This window comes from Bombina bombina, chromosome 10, assembly GCF_027579735.1.
Source record: "Bombina bombina isolate aBomBom1 chromosome 10, aBomBom1.pri, whole genome shotgun sequence".
NCBI classification, from domain to species: domain Eukaryota; kingdom Metazoa; phylum Chordata; class Amphibia; order Anura; family Bombinatoridae; genus Bombina; species Bombina bombina.
In genome coordinates this window covers 219,336,621-219,356,013 of record NC_069508.1, presented here as the reverse complement: position 1 = coordinate 219,356,013, position 19,393 = coordinate 219,336,621, and the positions used below count along the sequence as shown (strand labels likewise).

At 37.6% G+C, this 19,393-nt stretch overlaps 1 protein-coding gene across 4 annotated transcripts in view; it reads right to left on the bottom strand.

Annotated features, from left to right (window-relative positions):
• Positions 1 to 19,393, bottom strand: part of MIER1 (MIER1 transcriptional regulator) — a 670,836-nt gene that overhangs the window by 588,334 nt on the left and 63,109 nt on the right. The window lies entirely within an intron of this gene.

Below are 19,393 nucleotides of genomic sequence, written 5' to 3'. Positions count from 1 at the left end.
CAGTACGCAGGCAGGATGACGCCTTTGAGCGCATAGTCTGTGTGAAGTGTTTGATACACAAGTCCTTATACATATATTCACCCACGCAGTGTATGACTATAATTTGAATTGACAGTGTTGAGTGAGGACAGACAGGTCACATAGCCCTTTATTTTTATTCTTTGTTTTTAATGTTAGTTTGATCAGTTCGCCTGAATTGAGAGGAATGGATGATCATTACCCATTCCTAGAATTGACCATCTAATATATTTTTCGTCTTTGCATACATGTTTAATAAAGTGTCATTTTAACTTACTTATAATACCTGACAATACCCTCATAATAAATAGTTTATTAATACCTGACAATACCCTGATAATAGTTTATTAAAACCTGATAATACCCTGATAGTTTAATACCTGACAATACCCTGATAATAGTTTATTAAAACCTGACAATACCCTTATAATAATTTATTAATACCGGATAATAACAGAATTTATGCTTACCTGATAAATTACTTTCTCCAACGGTGTGTCCGGTCCACGGCGTCATCCATTACTTGTGGGATATTCTCCTCCCCCACAGGGAAAGGCAAGGAGAGCACACAGCAAGAGCTGTCCATATAGTCCCTCCCAGGCTCCGCCCCCCCAAGTCATTCGACCGACGGTTAGGAGAAAAAAAGGAGAAACTATAGGGTGCCGTGGTGACTGTAGTGTATAGAGAGAAATTTTTCAAACCTGATTAAAAAACCAGGGCGGGCCGTGGACCGGACACACCGTTGGAGAAAGTAATTTATCAGGTAAGCATAAATTCTGTTTTCTCCAACATTGGTGTGTCCGGTCCACGGCGTCATCCATTACTTGTGGGAACCAATACCAAAGCTTTAGGACACGGATGAAGGGAGGGAGCAAATCAGGTTACCTAAACAGAAGGCACCACGGCTTGCAAAACCTTTCTCCCAAAAATAGCCTCTGAAGAAGCAAAAAGTATCAAATTTGTAGAATTTGGCAAAAGTGTGCAGAGAAGACCAAGTTGCTGCCTCACATATCTGATCAACAGAAGCCTCGTTCTTGAAGGCCCATGTGGAAGCCACAGCCCTAGTAGAGTGAGCTGTGATTCGTTCAGGAGGCTGCCGTCCGGCAGTCTCATAAGCCAATCGGATAATGCTTTTCAGCCAGAAAGAGAGGTAGCAGTAGCTTTTTGTCCTCTCCTCTTACCAGAATAAATGACAAACAAAAAAGAAGTTTTGTCTGAAATCCTTTGTTGCTTCTAAATAGAACTTTAAAGCACGGACTACATCTAAATGGTGTAACAAATGTTCCTTCTTTGAAACTGGATTCGGACACAAAGAAGGGACAACTATTTCCTGGTTAATATTCTTGTTGGAAACAACTTTTGGAAGAAAACCAGGCTTGGTACGCAAAACAACCTTAGCTGAATGGAACACCAGATAGGGTGGATCACACTGCAAAGCAGATAGTTCAGAAACTCTTCTAGCAGAAGAAATAGCAACCAAAAACAGAACTTTCCAAGATAGTAACTTGATATCTATGGAATGTAAGGGTTCAAATGGAACCCCTTGAAGAACTGAAAAAACTAAATTTAGACTCCAGGGAGGAGTCAAAGGTCTGTAAACAGGTTTGATTCTGACCAAAGCCTGTACAAAAGCTTGTACATCTGGCACAGCTGCCAGTCGTCTGTGTAACAAGACAGATAAAGCAGATCTCTGTCCTTTTAGAGAACTCGCTGACAATCCCTTATCCAAACCTTCTTGTTAGAAAGGAGAGGATCCTGGGAATATTAATCCATGAGAATCCCTTGGATTCACACCAACAGATATATCCTTTCCATATTTTATGGTAAATCCTTCTAGTCACAGGTTTTCTGGCTTGGACCAGAGTATCTATCACTGAATCTGAAAACCCGCGCTTGGATAAAATCAAGCGTTCAATTTCCAAGCAGTCAGCTGGAGAGAAACTAGATTTGGATGTTAGAATGGACCTTGTACTAGAAGATCCTGTCTCAAAGGTAGCTTCCATGGTGGAGCCGATGACATATTCACCAGGTCTGCATACCAAGTCCTGCGTGGCCACGCAGGAGCTATCAGAATCACTGAGGCCTTCTCCTGTTTGATCCTGGCTACAAGCCTGGGAAGAAGAGGGAACGGTGGAAATGCATAAGCTAGGTTGAACGACCAAGGCGTCACTAATGCATCCACTAGAGTCGCCTTGGGATCCCTGGATCTGGACCCGTAGCAAGGAACCTTGAAGTTCTGACGAGACGCCATCAGATCCATGTCTGGAATGTCCCATAATTGAGTCAACTGGGCAAAAACCTCCGGGTGGAGTTCCCACTCCCCCGGATGGAAAGTCTGATGACTCAGATAATCCGCCTCCCAGTTGTCTACTCCTGGGATGTGAATTGCAGATAGATGGCAGGAGTGATCCTCCGCCCATTTGATGATCTTGGATACCTCTCTCATCGCCAAGGTACTCTTTGTTCCTCCCTGATGGTTGATGTAAGCTACAGTCGTCATGTTGTCTGACTGGAATTTTATGAATCCGGCCTTCGCTAGTTGAGGCGAAGCCCGGAGAGCATTGAATATCGCTCTCAGTTCCAGGATGTTTATTGGGAGAAGAGACTCTTCCCGAGACCATAGACCCTGAGCTTTCAGGGAATCCCAGACCGCGCCCCAGCCTAATAGACTGGCGTCGGTCGTGACAATGACCCACTCTGGTCTGCGGAAACTCATTCCCTGAGACAGGTGATCCTGTGACAACCACCAACGGAGTGAGTCTCTGGTCATCTGGTCTACTTGAATCTTTGGAGACAAGTCTGTATAGTCCCCATTCCACTGCTTGAGCATGCACAGTTGTAATGGTCTTAGATGAATTTGAGCAAAAGGAACTATGTCCATTGCTGCAACCATCAACCCCTACTACTACCATGCACTGAGCTATGGAAGGCTGCAGAATAGAGTGAAGAACTTGACAAGCTTTAGAAGCTTTGACTGTCTGACTTTTGTCAGGAAGATCTTCATTTTTAAAGAATCTATTATCGTTCCCAAGAAGGGAACTCTTGTCGACGGAGACAGGGAACTCTTTTCTACGTTCACCTTCCACCCGTGAGATATGAGAAAGGCTAGAACAATGTCTGTATGAGCCTTTGCCTTGGAAAGAGACGACGTTTGGATTAGAATGTCGTCCAGATAAGGTGCCACTGCAATACCCCTTGGTCTTAGAACCTCTAGAAGGGACCCTAGCACCTTTGTGAAAATCCTTGGATGATCTTTGTGGATAGGAATATGTAGATACGCATCCTTTAAATCCACGGTAGTCATAAATTGACCCTCCTGGATTGTAGATAAAATTGTTCGAATGGTTTCCATTTGAACGATGGAACTCTGAGAAATTTGTTTAGAATTTTTAAATCCAGAATTGGTCTGAAAATTCCCTCTTTTTTGGGAACTACAAACAGATTTGAGTAAAACCCCCGACCTTGTTCCACAGTTGGAACTGGGTGTATCACTCCCATCTTTAACAGGTCTTCTACACAATGTAAGAATGCCTGTCTCTTTATTTGGTTTGAAGATAAGTTAGACATGTGGAACCTTCCCCTTGAGGGTAGTTCCTTGAACTCCAGAAGAAAACCCTGAGAGACTATTTCTAGTGTCCAGGGATCCTGAACATCTCTTGCCTAAGCCTGAGCAAAGAGAGAGAGTCTGCCCCCTACTAGATCCGGTCCCGGATCGGGGGCTACCCCTTCATGCTGTTTTGGTAGCAGCAGCAGGCTTCTTGGCCTGTTTACCCTTGTTCCAGCCTTGCATTGATTTCCAAGCTGGTTTAGTCTGGGAAGCGTTACCCTCTTGTCTAGAGGCTGCCGAGTTGGAAGCCGGTCCGTTCCTGAAATTGCGAATGGAACGAAAATTGGACTTATTCTTAGCCTTGAAAGGTTTATCTTGTGGGAGGGCATGGCCCTTTCCCTCAGTGATGTCTGAAATAATCTCTTTCAATTCTGGCCCAAAAAGGGTCTTACCTTTGAAAGGGGTATTAAGCAATTTTGTCTTGGAAGATACATCCGCCGACCAAGACTTTAGCCAGAGCGCTCTACGCGCCCCAATTGTAAACCCTGAATTTTTCACAGCTAACCTCGCTAACTGCAAAGCGGTGTCTAAAATAAAGGAATTAGCTAACTTAAGTGCGTGAATTCTGTCCATGACTTCCTCATACGGAGTCTCCCTACTGAGCGACTTTTCCAGTTCCTCGAACCAGAACCATGCCGCTGTAGTGACAGGAATAATGCACGAAATAAGTTAAAGGAGGTAACCTTGCTGTACAAAAATCTTTTTAAGCAAACCCTCCAATTTTTTATCCATAGGATCTTTGAAAGCACAATTGTCCTCAATAGGAATGGTCGTGCGCTTGGCTAGAGTAGAAACCGCCCCCTCGACCTTAGGGACTGTTTGCCGTGTGTCCTTCCTGGGGTCGACCATAGGGAACAATTTCTTAAATATAGGAGGAGGGACAAAAGGTATGCCTGGCTTCTCCCACTCCTTATTCACTATGTCCGCCACCCGTTTAGGTATCGGAAAAGCATCAGGGTGCACCGGGACCTCAAGGAACTTGTCCATCTTGCACAATTTTTCTGGGTTGACCAGATTGTCACAATCATCCAGAGTAGATAGCACCTCCTTAAGTAATGCGCGGAGATGCTCTAATTTTGATTTAAATGTCACAACATCAGGTTCTGCCTGCTGAGAAATTCTTCCTGTATCAGAAATTTCCCCATCTGACAAACCCTCCCTCACTGCCACTTCAGATTGGTGCGAGGGTATGACAGAAAAATTATCATCAGCGCCCTCCTGCTCTACAGTGTTTAAAACAGAGCAATCGCGCTTTCTCTGAAATGCTGGCATTTTGGATAAAATATTAGCTATGGAGTTATCCATTACTGCCGTCAATTGCTGCATAGTAACAAGCATTGGCGCGCTAGAAGTACTAGGGGTCGCCTGCGCGGGCATAACTGGTATAGACACAGAAGGAGATGATGTAGAACTATGTCTACTTCCTTCATCTGAGGAATCATCCTGGGCAACTTTACAATTTGTGACAGTACTGTCCTTACTTTGTTTGGACGCTATGGCACAATTATCACACATATTTGAAGGGGGAACCACATTGGCTACCATACATACAGAACATGATCTATCTGAAGGTACAGACATGTTAAACAGGCTTAAACTAGTTAATAAAGCACAAAAACTGTTTTAAAACAAAACCGTTACTGTCTCTTTAAATGTTAAACAGGGCACACTTTATTACTGAATATGTGAAAAACTATGAAGGAATTATCCAATCTTTACCAAATTTTCACCACAGTGTCTTAATGCATTCAAAGTATTGCACCCCAACAAGCTGTTAACCCTTAAAATGTGGAAACCGGAGCCGTTTTTAATTTTAACCCCCTTACAGTCCCAGCTACAGCCTTTGCTGCGACTTCACCAATCCCAGGGGGGTATATGATATCAAATTAAGCCTTCTAGGAACATTTTTAGTGGATTCCAGACCCACACACATGCAGCTGCATGTACTGTACTCAAAAGTAACTGCACAGTAATGGCGCGAAAATGAGGCTCTGCCTACTACAGAGAAAGGCCCTTCCTGACTGGGAAGGTGTCTTAACAAGTGCCTGGTGCTAAAAAACGTTCCCCAATGTTATAAAAGTGTGAAATTCAACTTCAAACTGCATATAATACTTAAATAAAGCAATCGATTTAGCCCTTAAGAGTGTCTACCAGTGTATAGCCCATAATAAGCCCTTTATTCTGTTTGAGACTAAGAAAATGGTTTACCAATCCCCATGAGGGAAAATGACAGCCTTCCAGCATTACACAGTCTTGTTAGAAAAATGGCTAGTCATACCTTGAGCAGAAAAGTCTGCAAACTGTTCCCCCCAACTAAAGTTCTCTCATCTCAACAGTCCTGTGTGGGAACAGCAACTGATTTTAGTTACTGTCTGCTAAAATCATAATCCTCTTTTAAACAGAACTCTTCATCTCTTTCTGTTTCAGAGTAAATAATACATACCAGCACTATTTTAAAATAAACTCTTGATAGAATAAAAAACTACAACTAAACACCACAAACTCCTCACCATCCCCGAGGAGATGCTACTTGTTCAGAGCGGCAAGGAGAATGACTGGGGGGGCGGAGCCTGGGAGGGACTATATGGACAGCTCTTGCTGTGTGCTCTCCTTGCCTTTCCCTGTGGGGGAGGAGAATATCCCACAAGTAATGGATGACGCAGTGGACCGGACACACCAATGCTGGAGAAAGATAGTTTATTAATACCTGACAATACCCTGATAATAAATAGTTTATTAATAGCTGACAATACCCTAATAATAGTTTATTAATACCGGATAATAGATAGTTTATTAATATCTGACGATACCCTGATAATAAATAGTTTATTAATACCTGACAATACCCTCATAATAAATAGTTTATTAAATACCTGACAATACCCTAATAGTTTATTAATACCTGACAATACCCTGATAGTTTAATACCTGACAATACCCTGATAATAGTTTATTAAAACCTGACAATACCCTTATAATAGTTTATTAATACCGGATAATAGATAGTTTATTAATACCTGACAATACCCTGATAATAAATAGTTTATTAATAGCTGACAATACTCTAATAATAAATAGTTTATTAATACCTGACAATACCCTAATAATAGTTTATTAATACCGGATAATAGATAGTTTATTAATACCTGACAATACCCTGATAATAAATAGTTTATTAATAGCTGACAATACCCTAATAATAAATAGTTTATTAATACCTGACAATACCCTAATAATAGTTTATTAATACCGGATAATAGATAGTTTATTAATATCTGACAATACCCTGATAATAAATAGTTTATTAATACCTGACAATACCCTCATAATAGATAGTTTATTAATACCTGACAATACCCTCATAATAGTTTATTAAAACCTGACAATACCCTGATAATAGTTTATTAATGTACAAAGAAAAAGGGAGTCTTGGCACTGTGATAGTTAATATATAGGAATAAGGGATATGATAATCCCTGGTGCTAACCCTTAAAAATAGTAAGATAAACAGGGTGGGGGAAGGCTGGACAAGAAGGGGTTAATTAGCACTCATTCCTGTAATTATAGTAAGTATGTTGAGACAAATTCAACTAATAGTTGAGATAGATAAGTTAAAACTTAATATTTATTAAACCACCATTAAAATGTATTTGAAATTACAACTGGGATAGATCCCTATTAAATCACCATTGTGCTCCACACACACACACAGTTAAATTACCAACTGCAATATACCGAGACGATAAACACAGCTTCAGCCACCCCCCTGTGTTCCTGGCCAGTAACTGGATACGCTGGCTACAGATGACAGGGATGGCTTCAATGCTGTGTTAGAGTCCCTTGCAGAGAAATTACTTATTGAGTGGAGTATCAAAAGATAATGATAATTAAAATCAAACACCATTCAAACTAGCATGCTTCACACAAACGCGTTTCGGCCGAGTAGCGGCCTCTCTCAATGTGTAAGATAGAATTGACAAGACGAGTGTATCGCTAACGGTTCCTTAAATACCTAATGTGTGAGTTATCTATCCAATCACGTTGCGTGTTATGTACACGCCCATCCTATGGCGAATCACACGCGATCTTATGTGAACATACTGGTAGATGAAACTCAACTTCCGATTGGCTGCAAATGACCAACTGTTTGCCCAATCACTGATCGTTAGCTGTACTTTGTTATCTTTCAGAAATATTGCTACGATCAATGTATTTGCAATGGTATTATGCTTAGTTAGCTAAAATCACTCGATTTATCTACCGAATTCTACGTGCACCCATATTTATTACCGCATTGGCCAACATCTATCTTTCAGAAAGTATTTAGCGCTACGGTAGATGATTTTACATATACACATTATGCTTGTAGCTTACTGATTATATAGTGTTACCAATTGCTAAGTATTAGAAATAATCCTAATGATTGCTACAATGGAATCCCACAAACTAAACATTAAGCTGATGTGCATACATAATGTAAGAGTGATTAGCCCTTGCGTAATTCACTTCTATAACATTAGTTTAACTATATCACTCTATATAATAGCTAATAAGGAGAGCGTTTATACACAACTTGATAGCTAGATGGTAATACTATGCAGATCGAATCTGACCCGCATAGTTATTTTCTGCAATATTAAAAAGCATCATCGACAATATAAATACTGTCGGCGATGTTTGTGATTGTGGAAACCCTTATGTATGGGCTATCTTATGTCCTCAGTCCTGTGTGTGAACAGCAGTGGATTTTAGTTACAACATGCTAAAATAATTTTCCTCTCAGCAGAAATCTTCATCACTTTTCTGCTAGAGTAAATAGTACAAACCGGTACCATTTAAAAATAAACTCTTGATTGAAGATATAAAACTACAATTCTAACACCACATTCACTTTACTTTCCCTGAGAGAGAACCTAGTGCGTTAACGCGGCAAAGAGAATGACTGGAGGGTGGAGCTAGGGGGGAGCTATATGGACAGCTCTGCTGTGTGCTCTCTTTGCCACTTCCTGTAGGGAATGGAATATCCCACAAGTAAGGATGAATTCGTGGACTGGATACACCTTGCAAAAGAAATAGATAGTTTATTAATACTTGATAATACCCTAATAAATAGTTTATTAATACTGGATAATAAATAGTTTATTAATATCTAACAATACCCTGATAATAGTTTATTAACACCATATAATAAATATAGTTTATCAATACCTGACAATACCCTTATAATAGTTTATTAATACCGGATAATAGTTTATTAATACCTGACAATACCCTGATAAATAGTTTATTAATACCTGACAATATCCTGATAATAGTTTATTAATACCTGACAATACCCTTATAGTTTATTAATACCTGACAATACCCTTATAGTTTATTAATACCTGACAATACCCTGATAATAGTTTATTAATACCGGATAATAGATAGTTTATTAATACCTGACAATACCCTGATAATAAATAGTTTATTAATACCGGATAATAAATAGTTTATTAATACCTGACAATACCCTGATAATAAATAGTTTATAAATACCGGATAATAAATAGTTTATTTATACCTGACAATACCCTGATAATAGTTTATTAATACCATATAATAAATAGTTAATTAATACCTGACAATACCCTGATAATAAATAGTTTATTAATACTGTATAATAAATAGTTTATTAAAGGGCCGTTAAACACAAAAAATGTCATTCACGATTCAGATAGAGAATACAATTTTAAACAACATTCCAATTTACTTCTATTATCTAATTTGCTGCAATCTTTGTATATGCAGGCAGTCCCCGGGTAACGTACAAGATAGGGACTTTAGGTTTGTTCTTAAGTTGAATTTGTATGTAAGTTGGAACAGGCACTTTTTTTAGGTGAAACTCTAGCCAAACATTTTTTTTTGTTTTGGATAGCATAGGATAAAGTTTGTTTTGCTATCTGTGCCCCTGTTCAGAAAATTTCACATCACTTTCTGTCCTTGTGACAATTAGATTTTCAGTATTTTGGATTATCCTGGAAAGAAGGATTGTCGATAAAGCTCTATTTTCTCTGTATGTAAGTACGAGTTGTACTTAAGTCGGATGTCTGTAACCCGAGGACTGCCTGTACTTTGTTAAAGAAATAGCAATGCCCATTGGTGAACCAATCACAAGGCATCTATGTGCAGCCACCAATCAGAAGCTACTGAGCCTATATAGATATGTTTTTCAAGAAAGAATATTAAGAGAATGAAGCAAATTAGATAATAGAAGTAAATTTGAAAGTTGTTTAAAATGGTATTCTCTATCTGAATCATGAAATACAAAATGTGGGTTTAATGTCCCTTTAATACCTGACAATACCCTTATAATAGTTTATTAATACCATATAATAGTTTATTAATACCATATAATAGTTTATTAATACCTGACAATACCCTGATAATAAATAGTTTATTAATACCTGACAATACCCTTATAATAGTTTATTAATACCTGATAATAGATAGTTTATTAATACCTGACAATACCCTGATAATAAATAGTTTATTAATACCTGACAATACCCTTATAATAGTTTATTAATACCATATAATAGTTTATTAATACCTGATAATAGATAGTTTATTAATACCTGACAATACCCTGATAATAAATAGTTTATTAATACCTGACAATACCCTTATAATAGTTTATTAATACCGGATAATAGATAGTTTATTAATACCTGATAATACCCTGATAATAAATAGTTTATTAATACCTGATAATAGATAGTTTATTAATACCTGACAATACCCTAATACATAGTTTATTTATACCTGACAATACCCTTATAATAGTTTATTAAAACCTGACAATACCCTGATAGTTTATTAATACCTGACAATACCCTGATAATAGTTTATTAATACCATATAATAGTTTATTAATACCATACAATACCCTTATAATAGTTTATTAATACCTGGCAATACCCTTACAATAGTTTATTAATACCATATAATAGTTTATTAATACCATACAATACCCTTATAATAGTTTATTAATACCCGACAATACCCTGATAATAGTTTATTAATACCTGACAATACCCTGATAATAAATAGTTTATATATACCTGACAATACCATGATAATAGTTTAACACCACCATATAATAAATAGATTATTAATACCTGACAATACCCTTGTAATAGTTTATTAATACCTGACAATACCCTTATAATAGTTTATTCATACCGGACAATACCCTGATAATAGTTTATTAATACCATATAATAAATAGTTTATTAATACCTGACAATACCCTTATAATAGTTTATTAATACCATATAATAAATAGTTTATAAATACCATACAATACCCTTATAATAGTTTATTAATACCATATAATAAATAGTTTATTAATACCTGACAATACCCTTATAATAGTTTATTAATACTGGATAATAGATAGTTTATTAATACCTGACAATACCCTTATAATAGTTTATTAATACTGGATAATAGATAGTTTATTAATACCTGACAATACCCTGATAATAAATAGTTTATTAATACCTGACAATACCCTAATAATAGTTTATTAATACTGGATAATAGATAGTTTATTAATACCTGACAATACCCTGATAATAAATAGTTTATTAATACCTGACAATACCCTAATAATAGTTTATTAATACCGGATAATAGATAGTTTATTAATACCTGACAATACCCTGATAATAAATAGTTTATTAATACCTGACAATACCCTTATAATAGTTTATTAATACCGGATAATAGTTTATTAATACCTGACAATACCCCGATAATTGTTTATTAATACCATATAATAGTTTATTAATACCCGACAATACCCTGATAACAGTTTATTAATACCCAACAATACCCTGATAATAAATTGTTTATTAATACCGAATAATAAATAGCTTATTAATACCTGACAATACCCTTATAATAGTTTATTAATACCATATAATAAATAGATTATTAATACCTGACAATACCCTGATAATAGTTTATTAATACCTAACAATACCCTGATAATAAATTGTTTATTAATACCGGATAATAAATAGTTTATTAATACCTGACAATACCCTTATAATAGTTTATTAATACCATATAATAATTTATTAATACCATATAATAGTTTATTAATACCATACAATACCCTTATAATAGTTTATTAATACCTGACAATACCCTGATAATAAATTGTTTATTAATACCTGACAATACCCTGATAATAAATTGTTTATTAATACCTGACAATAACCTGATAATAAATTGTTTATTAATACCGGATAATAAATAGTTTATTAATACCTGACAATACCCTTATAATAGTTTATTAATACCATATAATAGTTTATTAATACCTGACAATACCCTTATAATAGTTTATTAATACCTGACAATACCCTGATAATAAGTTTATTGATACCTGACAATAGAAAAATGAGTTACAAAGTCTGTAACAAAAAAAAAAAAAAGAGTGCTTTACCCCTACAATTATATAGGAAAAAGTTAACTGTGCAAGCAAGGAATTTATAATTACAGATAGAGTATTAGCTAGATAGCTTTAATCTCATAATCTGACATTCCACATATTAACAGGTCCTCTTGTTACAGAATTATTTCTGAATTTATTAATAGCCGGCTACAAAAGATATTCACCTAGATTACGAGTTATGCGTTAACAGGGGTTAACCGCAAAAAAATGAGCAAAGAGCAAAATTTAGCTCCACATCTCACCTCAATACCAGCGCTGCTTACGTTAGCGGTGAGCTGCTAAAACGTGCTTGTGCACGATTTCCCCATAGTAATCAATGGGGGAGAGCCGGCTGAAAAAAAAAAACCTAACACCTGCAAAAAAGCAGCGTTCAGCTTCTAACTCAGCCCCATTGATTCTTTTTATGTCTACACCCTAACATGAACCAAGTCTAAACACCCCTAATCTTACACTTATTAACCCCTAATCTGCCGCTCCCGCTATCGCTGACACCTGCATTTTATTATTAACCCCTAATCTGCCGCTCCGGACACCGCCGCCACCTACATTATACTTATGAACCCCAACATCGCTGAACCCTACATTATATTTATTAACCCCTAATCTTCCGCCCCAAATGTCGCCGCAACCTAACTACACTTATTAACCCCTAATCTGCCGCCCCCAACGTCGCCACCACTATAATAAACATATTAACCCCTAAACCTAAGTCTAACTCTAAACCCCCCTAACTTAAATATAATTTAAATAAATCTAAATAAAATTACTACAATTAACTAAATTATTCCTATTTAAAACTAAATACTTGCCTATAAAATAAACCCTAAGCTAGCTACAATATAACTAATAGTTACATTGTATCTAGCTTAGGGTTTATTTTTATTTTACAGGCAAGTTTGTATTTATTTTAACTAGGTACAATAGTTATTAAATAGTTATTAACTATTTAATAGCTACCTAGTTAAAATAAAGACAAATTTACCTGTAAAATAAAACCTAACCCAAGTTACAATTACACCTAACACTACACTATAATTAAATAAATTAACTAAACTAAATACAATTAATTACAATTAAATAAAATTAACTAAAGTACGGAAAAAAAACCCCACTAAATTACAGAAAATAATAAAATTACAAGATTTTTAAACTAATTACACCTACTCTAATCCCCTTAACAAAATAAAAAAGCCCCCAAAAATAAAAAAAGCCCTACCCTACACTAAATTCCAAATAGCCCTTAAAAGGGCCTTTTGCGGGGCATTGCCCCAAAGTAATCACCTCTTTTACCTGTAAAAAAAAAAAAGTACAAATACCCCCCGCCAACATTAAAACCCACCACCCACACAACCAACCCTACTCTAAAACCCACCCAATCCCCCCTTAAAAAAACCTAACACTAACCCCCTGAAGATCACCTTATCGGGAGTCGTCTTCATCCAGCCGGGCAGAAGTGGTCCTCCAGACGGTCAGAAGTCTTCATCCAGACGGCATCTTCTATCTTCATCCATCCAGCGTGGAGCGGGTCCATCTTCAAGACATCCGACGTGGAGCATCCTCTTCTTTCTTCATCCAACCCCCTGAAGATCACCCTACCGTGAGACGTCTTCACCCAACCTGGCAGAAGTGGTCCTCCAGACGGGCAGTGGTTCATCCAGACGGCATCTTGTATCTTCATCCGGCACGGAGCGGGTCCATCTTCAAGACATCTGACGCGGAGCATCCACTTCTTTCTTTGTCCGACAACTGAATGAAGGTTCCTTTAAATGACGTCATCCAAGATGGCGTCCCTTCAATTCCGATTGGCTGATAGAATTCTATCAGCCAATCGTAATTAAGGTAGAAAAAATCCTATTGGCTGATGCAATCAGCCAATAGGATTGAGCTCGCATTCTATTGGCTGATTGGAACAGCCAATAGAATGCCAGCTAAATCCTATTGGCTGATTGGATCAGCCAATAGGATTGAACTTAAATCCTAATGGCTGATTGCATAAGCCAATAGGATTTTTTTCTACCTTAATTTCGATTGGCTGATAGAATTCTATCAGTCAATCTGAAATGAAGGGACGCCATCTTGGATGACATCATTTAAAGGAACCTTCATTCAGTTGTCGGACAAAGAAAGAAGAGGATGCCCTGCGTCAGATGTCTTGAAGATGGACCCGCTCCGCGCCGGATGAAGATACAAGATGCCGTCTGGATGAACCACTGCCCGTCTGGAGGAACACTTCTGCCAGGTTGGGTGAAGACGTCTCACGGTAGGGTGATCTTCAGGGGGTTAGTGTTAGGTTTTTTTTAAGGGGGGATTGGGTGGGTTTTAGAGTAGGGTTGGTTGTGTGGGTGGTGAGTTTTAATGTTAGGGGGGAGTATTTGTATTTTATTTTATTAACAGGTAAAAGAGCTGATTACTTTGGGGCAATGCACCGCAAAAAGGCCCTTTTAAGGGCTATTTGTAATTCAGTGTAGGGTAGGGCTTTTTTATTTTGGGGGGCTTTTTTATTTTGTTAGGGGGATTAGAGTAGGTGTAATTAGTTTAAAAATCTTGTAATTATTTTATGTAATTTAGTAGGGGGTTTTCCGTACTTTAGATCATTTTATTTAATTGTAATTAATTGTATTTAGTTTAGTTAATTTATTTAATTATAGTGTAGTGTTAGGTGTAATTGTAACTTAGGTTAGGTTTTATTTTACAGGTATATTTGTCTTTATTTTAGCTAGGTAGTTATTAAATAGTTAACTAGTTAGTAACTATTCTACCTAGTTAAAATAAATACAAAGTTGCCTGTAAAATAAAAATAAACCCTAAGCTAGATACAATGTAACTAAGTATTTAGTTTTAAATAGGAATAATTTAATAAATTTAAGAAATTTTATTTAGATTTATTTAAATTATATTTAAGTTAGGGGGGGTTAGGGTTAGACTTAGGTTTAAGGGTTAATAACTTTATTATAGTGGCGGCGACGTTGGGGGCGGCAGATTAGGGGTTAATAATATTTAACTAGTGTTTGCGATGCGGTAGTGCGGCGGTTTAGGGTTTAATATATTTATTATAGTGGCGGTGATGTCCGGTTCTGTAGATTAGGGGTTAAAAAAAATTATTTTAGTAATTGCGATGGGGGGGGGGCCCTCGGTTTAGGGGTTAATAGGTAGTTAGGGTTAGGTTAATACCCTAATAGTTTATTAATACCGGATAATAAATAGTTTATTAATACCTGACAATACTTTGATAATAAATAGTTTAATTAAAAAACAAACAACTTTTTTGAAGGATGGGTGGGGATAATGAAGAGAGGGAATACTTATAAATGAAAAGCCTAATCAAGGGATACGGGAGAGAAAAAAGGTTGGGAACGGCTGCTATAAAGTAATGAATCAGCCAAGTCTAAGCATATTTAAAACAAATGAACATCCTGTTTGCTGTAATTGGTTTTCAAAAGTCAAACTGCGCCCAACACTTGCCATGGAGACAATCCAGGCTTGAAACATGTTCGTATTAACTTAAAGTGATAGTAAATTCTAGCATGATTTTACCATCACTAAAAATAAAAGAGACCTTCATTCATCAGTTTAAAAAAAAAAAAAAAAAGATTAATTTGTACCTTTATTTCGCAGTGGATTTAGCGCTAACCTATGCGCATCCGGCCACCCACTGCACAGCTCAGTTTTTCAATGAGGTGAGATTTTTACCTCTAGGCCAATAGCCCTGCTAGCTTACAGCATAATACCAATACGGGAAAACAAAATTTCTGCTTACCAGATAAATTCCTTTCTTTCCTTGCATGGAGAGTCCACAACTTCATTCATTACTGTTGAGAATATCAACACCTGGCCACCAGGAGGAGGCAAAGACACTCCAGCCAAAGGCTATAAATATCCCTCTAACTTCCCCTACCCCCCCAGTTATTCGGCTGAGAGAACAAGGAAAAGTAGGAGAAAAATTAGGGTATAGAGGTGTCAGAAGAAAAGAAAAGGGAAGCCACACAAAAAAAGACATTAGGCAGGGTTGTGGATTCTCGCTGCCATGAAAGAAAGGAATTTGTCTGGTAAGCATAAATTATGTTTTCTGTCCAAAGGCAGGGAGAGTCCACTACTTCATTCATTACTGTTGGGAACCAATACACAGGCTCCGGAGGACACTGAATGAATAACAAACGAGAGGGCAAAAACAAAAAGAAGGCGGCACCTAAACTGAGGGCACCACAGTCTGTAACACTTTTCTCCCTAAAGCTGCTTCAGCCGAAGCAAAAACATCAAATCTATAGAATTTTAAAAAAGTATGCAAGGACGACCAGATAGCCGCCTTACAAATCTGATCTATGGAGGCTTCGTTCTTAAAAGCCCAGAAAGAAGAAACTGACCTAGTGGAATGAGCAGTTATCCTCTCAGGAGGCTGTTGTCCAGCCTTCTCATAAGCCAAAACGGATGCTACTTCACAGCCAATAAAATAAAGAAGTCGCAGTGGACTTTTGACCCTTGCGTCGACCAGCATATAAAATACACAAAGAAAGAAAATTTATGCTTACCTGATAAATTTCTTTCTTTTACGATATGATGAGTCCACGGATTTCATCCTTACCTATGGGATTACTCCTCCTGGTCAGCAGGAAGTGGCAAAGAGCACCACAGCAGAGCTGTATATATAGCTCCTCCCTTCCCTCCCACTCCAATCATTCGACCGAAGTTAGGAAGAGAAAGGAAAAGCCAAAGGTGCAGAGGTGACTGAAGTTTAAAATAAGTAAATACCCGTCTTAAAAATAACAGGGTGGGCCGTGGACTCGTCATATCGTAAAAGAAAGTAATTTATCAGGTAAGCATAAATTTCCTTTTCTTTTACAAGATATGACGAGTCCACGGATTTCATCCTTACTTATGGGATACAATACAAAAGCTATAGGACACGGATGAAAGGGAGGGACAAGACAGTAACCTAAACGGAAGGCGCCACTGCTTGAAGAACCCTTTCTCCCAAAAACAGCCTCAGATGAAGCAAAAGTATCAAATTTGGAAAATTTGGAAAAAAGTGTGAAGAGACAACCAAGTTGCAGCCTTGCAAATCTGTTCAACAGAAGCATTGTTTTCCAGAAAAAAACAATAAAGAAAGAAGATGATTGACAAAATTCTTTAGTCGCCTGCAAGTAAAACTTCAGGGCACAGACCACGTCCAAGTTATGCAACAAACGCTCCTTCTTAGAAGAAGGATTAGGACACAATGAAGGAACAACAATTTCCTGATTAATATTCTTATTAGAAACAACCTTAGGAAGAAACCCAGGTTTGGTACGTAAAACCCCCTCATCAGAATGGAAAATAAGATAAGGAGCGTCACATTGTAACGCTGAAAGCTCAGAAACTCAACGAGCAGAAGAAATAGCAACCAAAAATAAAACCTTCCAAGATAACAACTTAATATCTATGGAATGCATGGGTTCAAACGGGACCCCTTGAAGAACATTAAGAACTAAATTCAAACTCCAGGGTGGAGCAATTGGTTTAAACACAGGCTTGATTCTAGTCAGAGCCTGACAAAAAGACTGAACATCTGGAACATCTGCCAAACGCTTGTGTAGTAAAATTCTGACCTCTGTCAAGAAAATATTCATGGATATGGAATCTATTTGAGTTCCCAAGAAGGGAACCTTTGTCTGTGGAATTAGTGAACTCTTTTCTAGATTCACCTTCCACCCGTGAGTCCTCAGAAAGGACAGAACCATGTCTGTATGAGACTTTGTCAGATGGTAAGACGACGCCTGGATCAGAATATCGTCTAGATAAGGCACCATTGCAATACCCCGAGGCCTTAGAAAATTGCCAGAAGGGAACATAGAACTTTTGTGAAGATCCTGGGTGCTGTGGCCAACCCGAAGGGAAGAGCCACAAAATGAAAATGTTTGTCTAGGAAGGCAAACCTTAGGAACTGGTGATGATCCTTGTGGATAGGAATATGAAGATATGCATCCTTCAAGTCCACGGTAGTCATATATTGACCCTCCTGGATCAATGGTAGAATTGTTCGAATAGTCTCCAACTTGAAGGATGGGACTCTGAGGAACTTGTTTAGACTCTTGAGATCTAAAATGGGTCTGAACGTTCCCTCTTTTTTGGGAACCACGAAAAGATTTGAGTAAAACCCCTGCCCCTGTTCCAGTCTTGGAACGGGACGAATTACTCCCATAGTAGAGAGGTCTCTTACACAACGTAAGAACGCCTCTCTTTTTATCTGGTCTACAGACAATTGTGAAAGAAGAAACCTCCCCCTTGGGAGAGAATTTTTGAATTCCAGTTGATACCCTTGGGACACGATTTCCAGTGTCCAGGGGTCCTGAACATCTCTTACCCAAGCCTGGGTAAAGAGAGAAAGTCTGCCCCCTACTAGATCCGGTACCAGATTGGGGGCCGCCCCTTCATGCTGTCTTGGGAGCAGCAGCGGGCTTCTTGGGTTGTTTACCTTTGTTCCATGCCTGGTTGGGTCTCCAGACAGACTTGGCTTGAGCAAAATTCCCTTCCTGTTTAGCGGAAGAAGAAGCGGGGATTTAAGAGCCTTAATTCTATCTAAAATTTTCTCTAAAGGAGTCTCAGTCTTAAAGGGACAGTCTACACCAGAATTTTTATTGTTTTAAAAAGATAGATAATCCATTTATTACCCATTTCCCAGTTTTGCATAACCAACACAGTTATAATAATATACTTTTAACCTCTGTGATTATCTTGTATCTAAGCCTCAGCAAACTGTCCCTTTTTTTCAGTTCTTTTGACAGACTTGCAGTCTAGCCAATCAGTGCCTGCTCCTGAATTACTTCACGTGCACGAGCACAGTGTTATCTATATGAAATATGTGAACTAACACCCTCTAGTGGTGAAAAACTGTTAAAATGCAATCTGAAAGAGGTGGCCTTCAAGGTCTAAGAAATTAGCATATGAACCTCCTAGGTTAAGCTTTCAACTAAGAATACCAAGAGAACAAAGCAAAATTGGTGATAAAAGTAAATTGGAAAATTGTTTAAAATTACATGCCCTATCTGAATCATGAAAGTTTATTTTGGCCTAGACTGTCCCTTTAAGAGACTCTTCTAAGGCGTCAAACCAGAAGGCCGCCGCAGTTGTAACTGGCACAATGCAGGCCCTCGGTTGTAAAAGAAATCCCTGATGAATAAATAACTTTTTTAGAAGACCCTCCAACTTTTTATCCATAGGGTCTTTGAAAGCACAACTGTCCTCAATAGGAATAGTAGTACGCTTAGCCAGGGTAGATATAGCTCCCT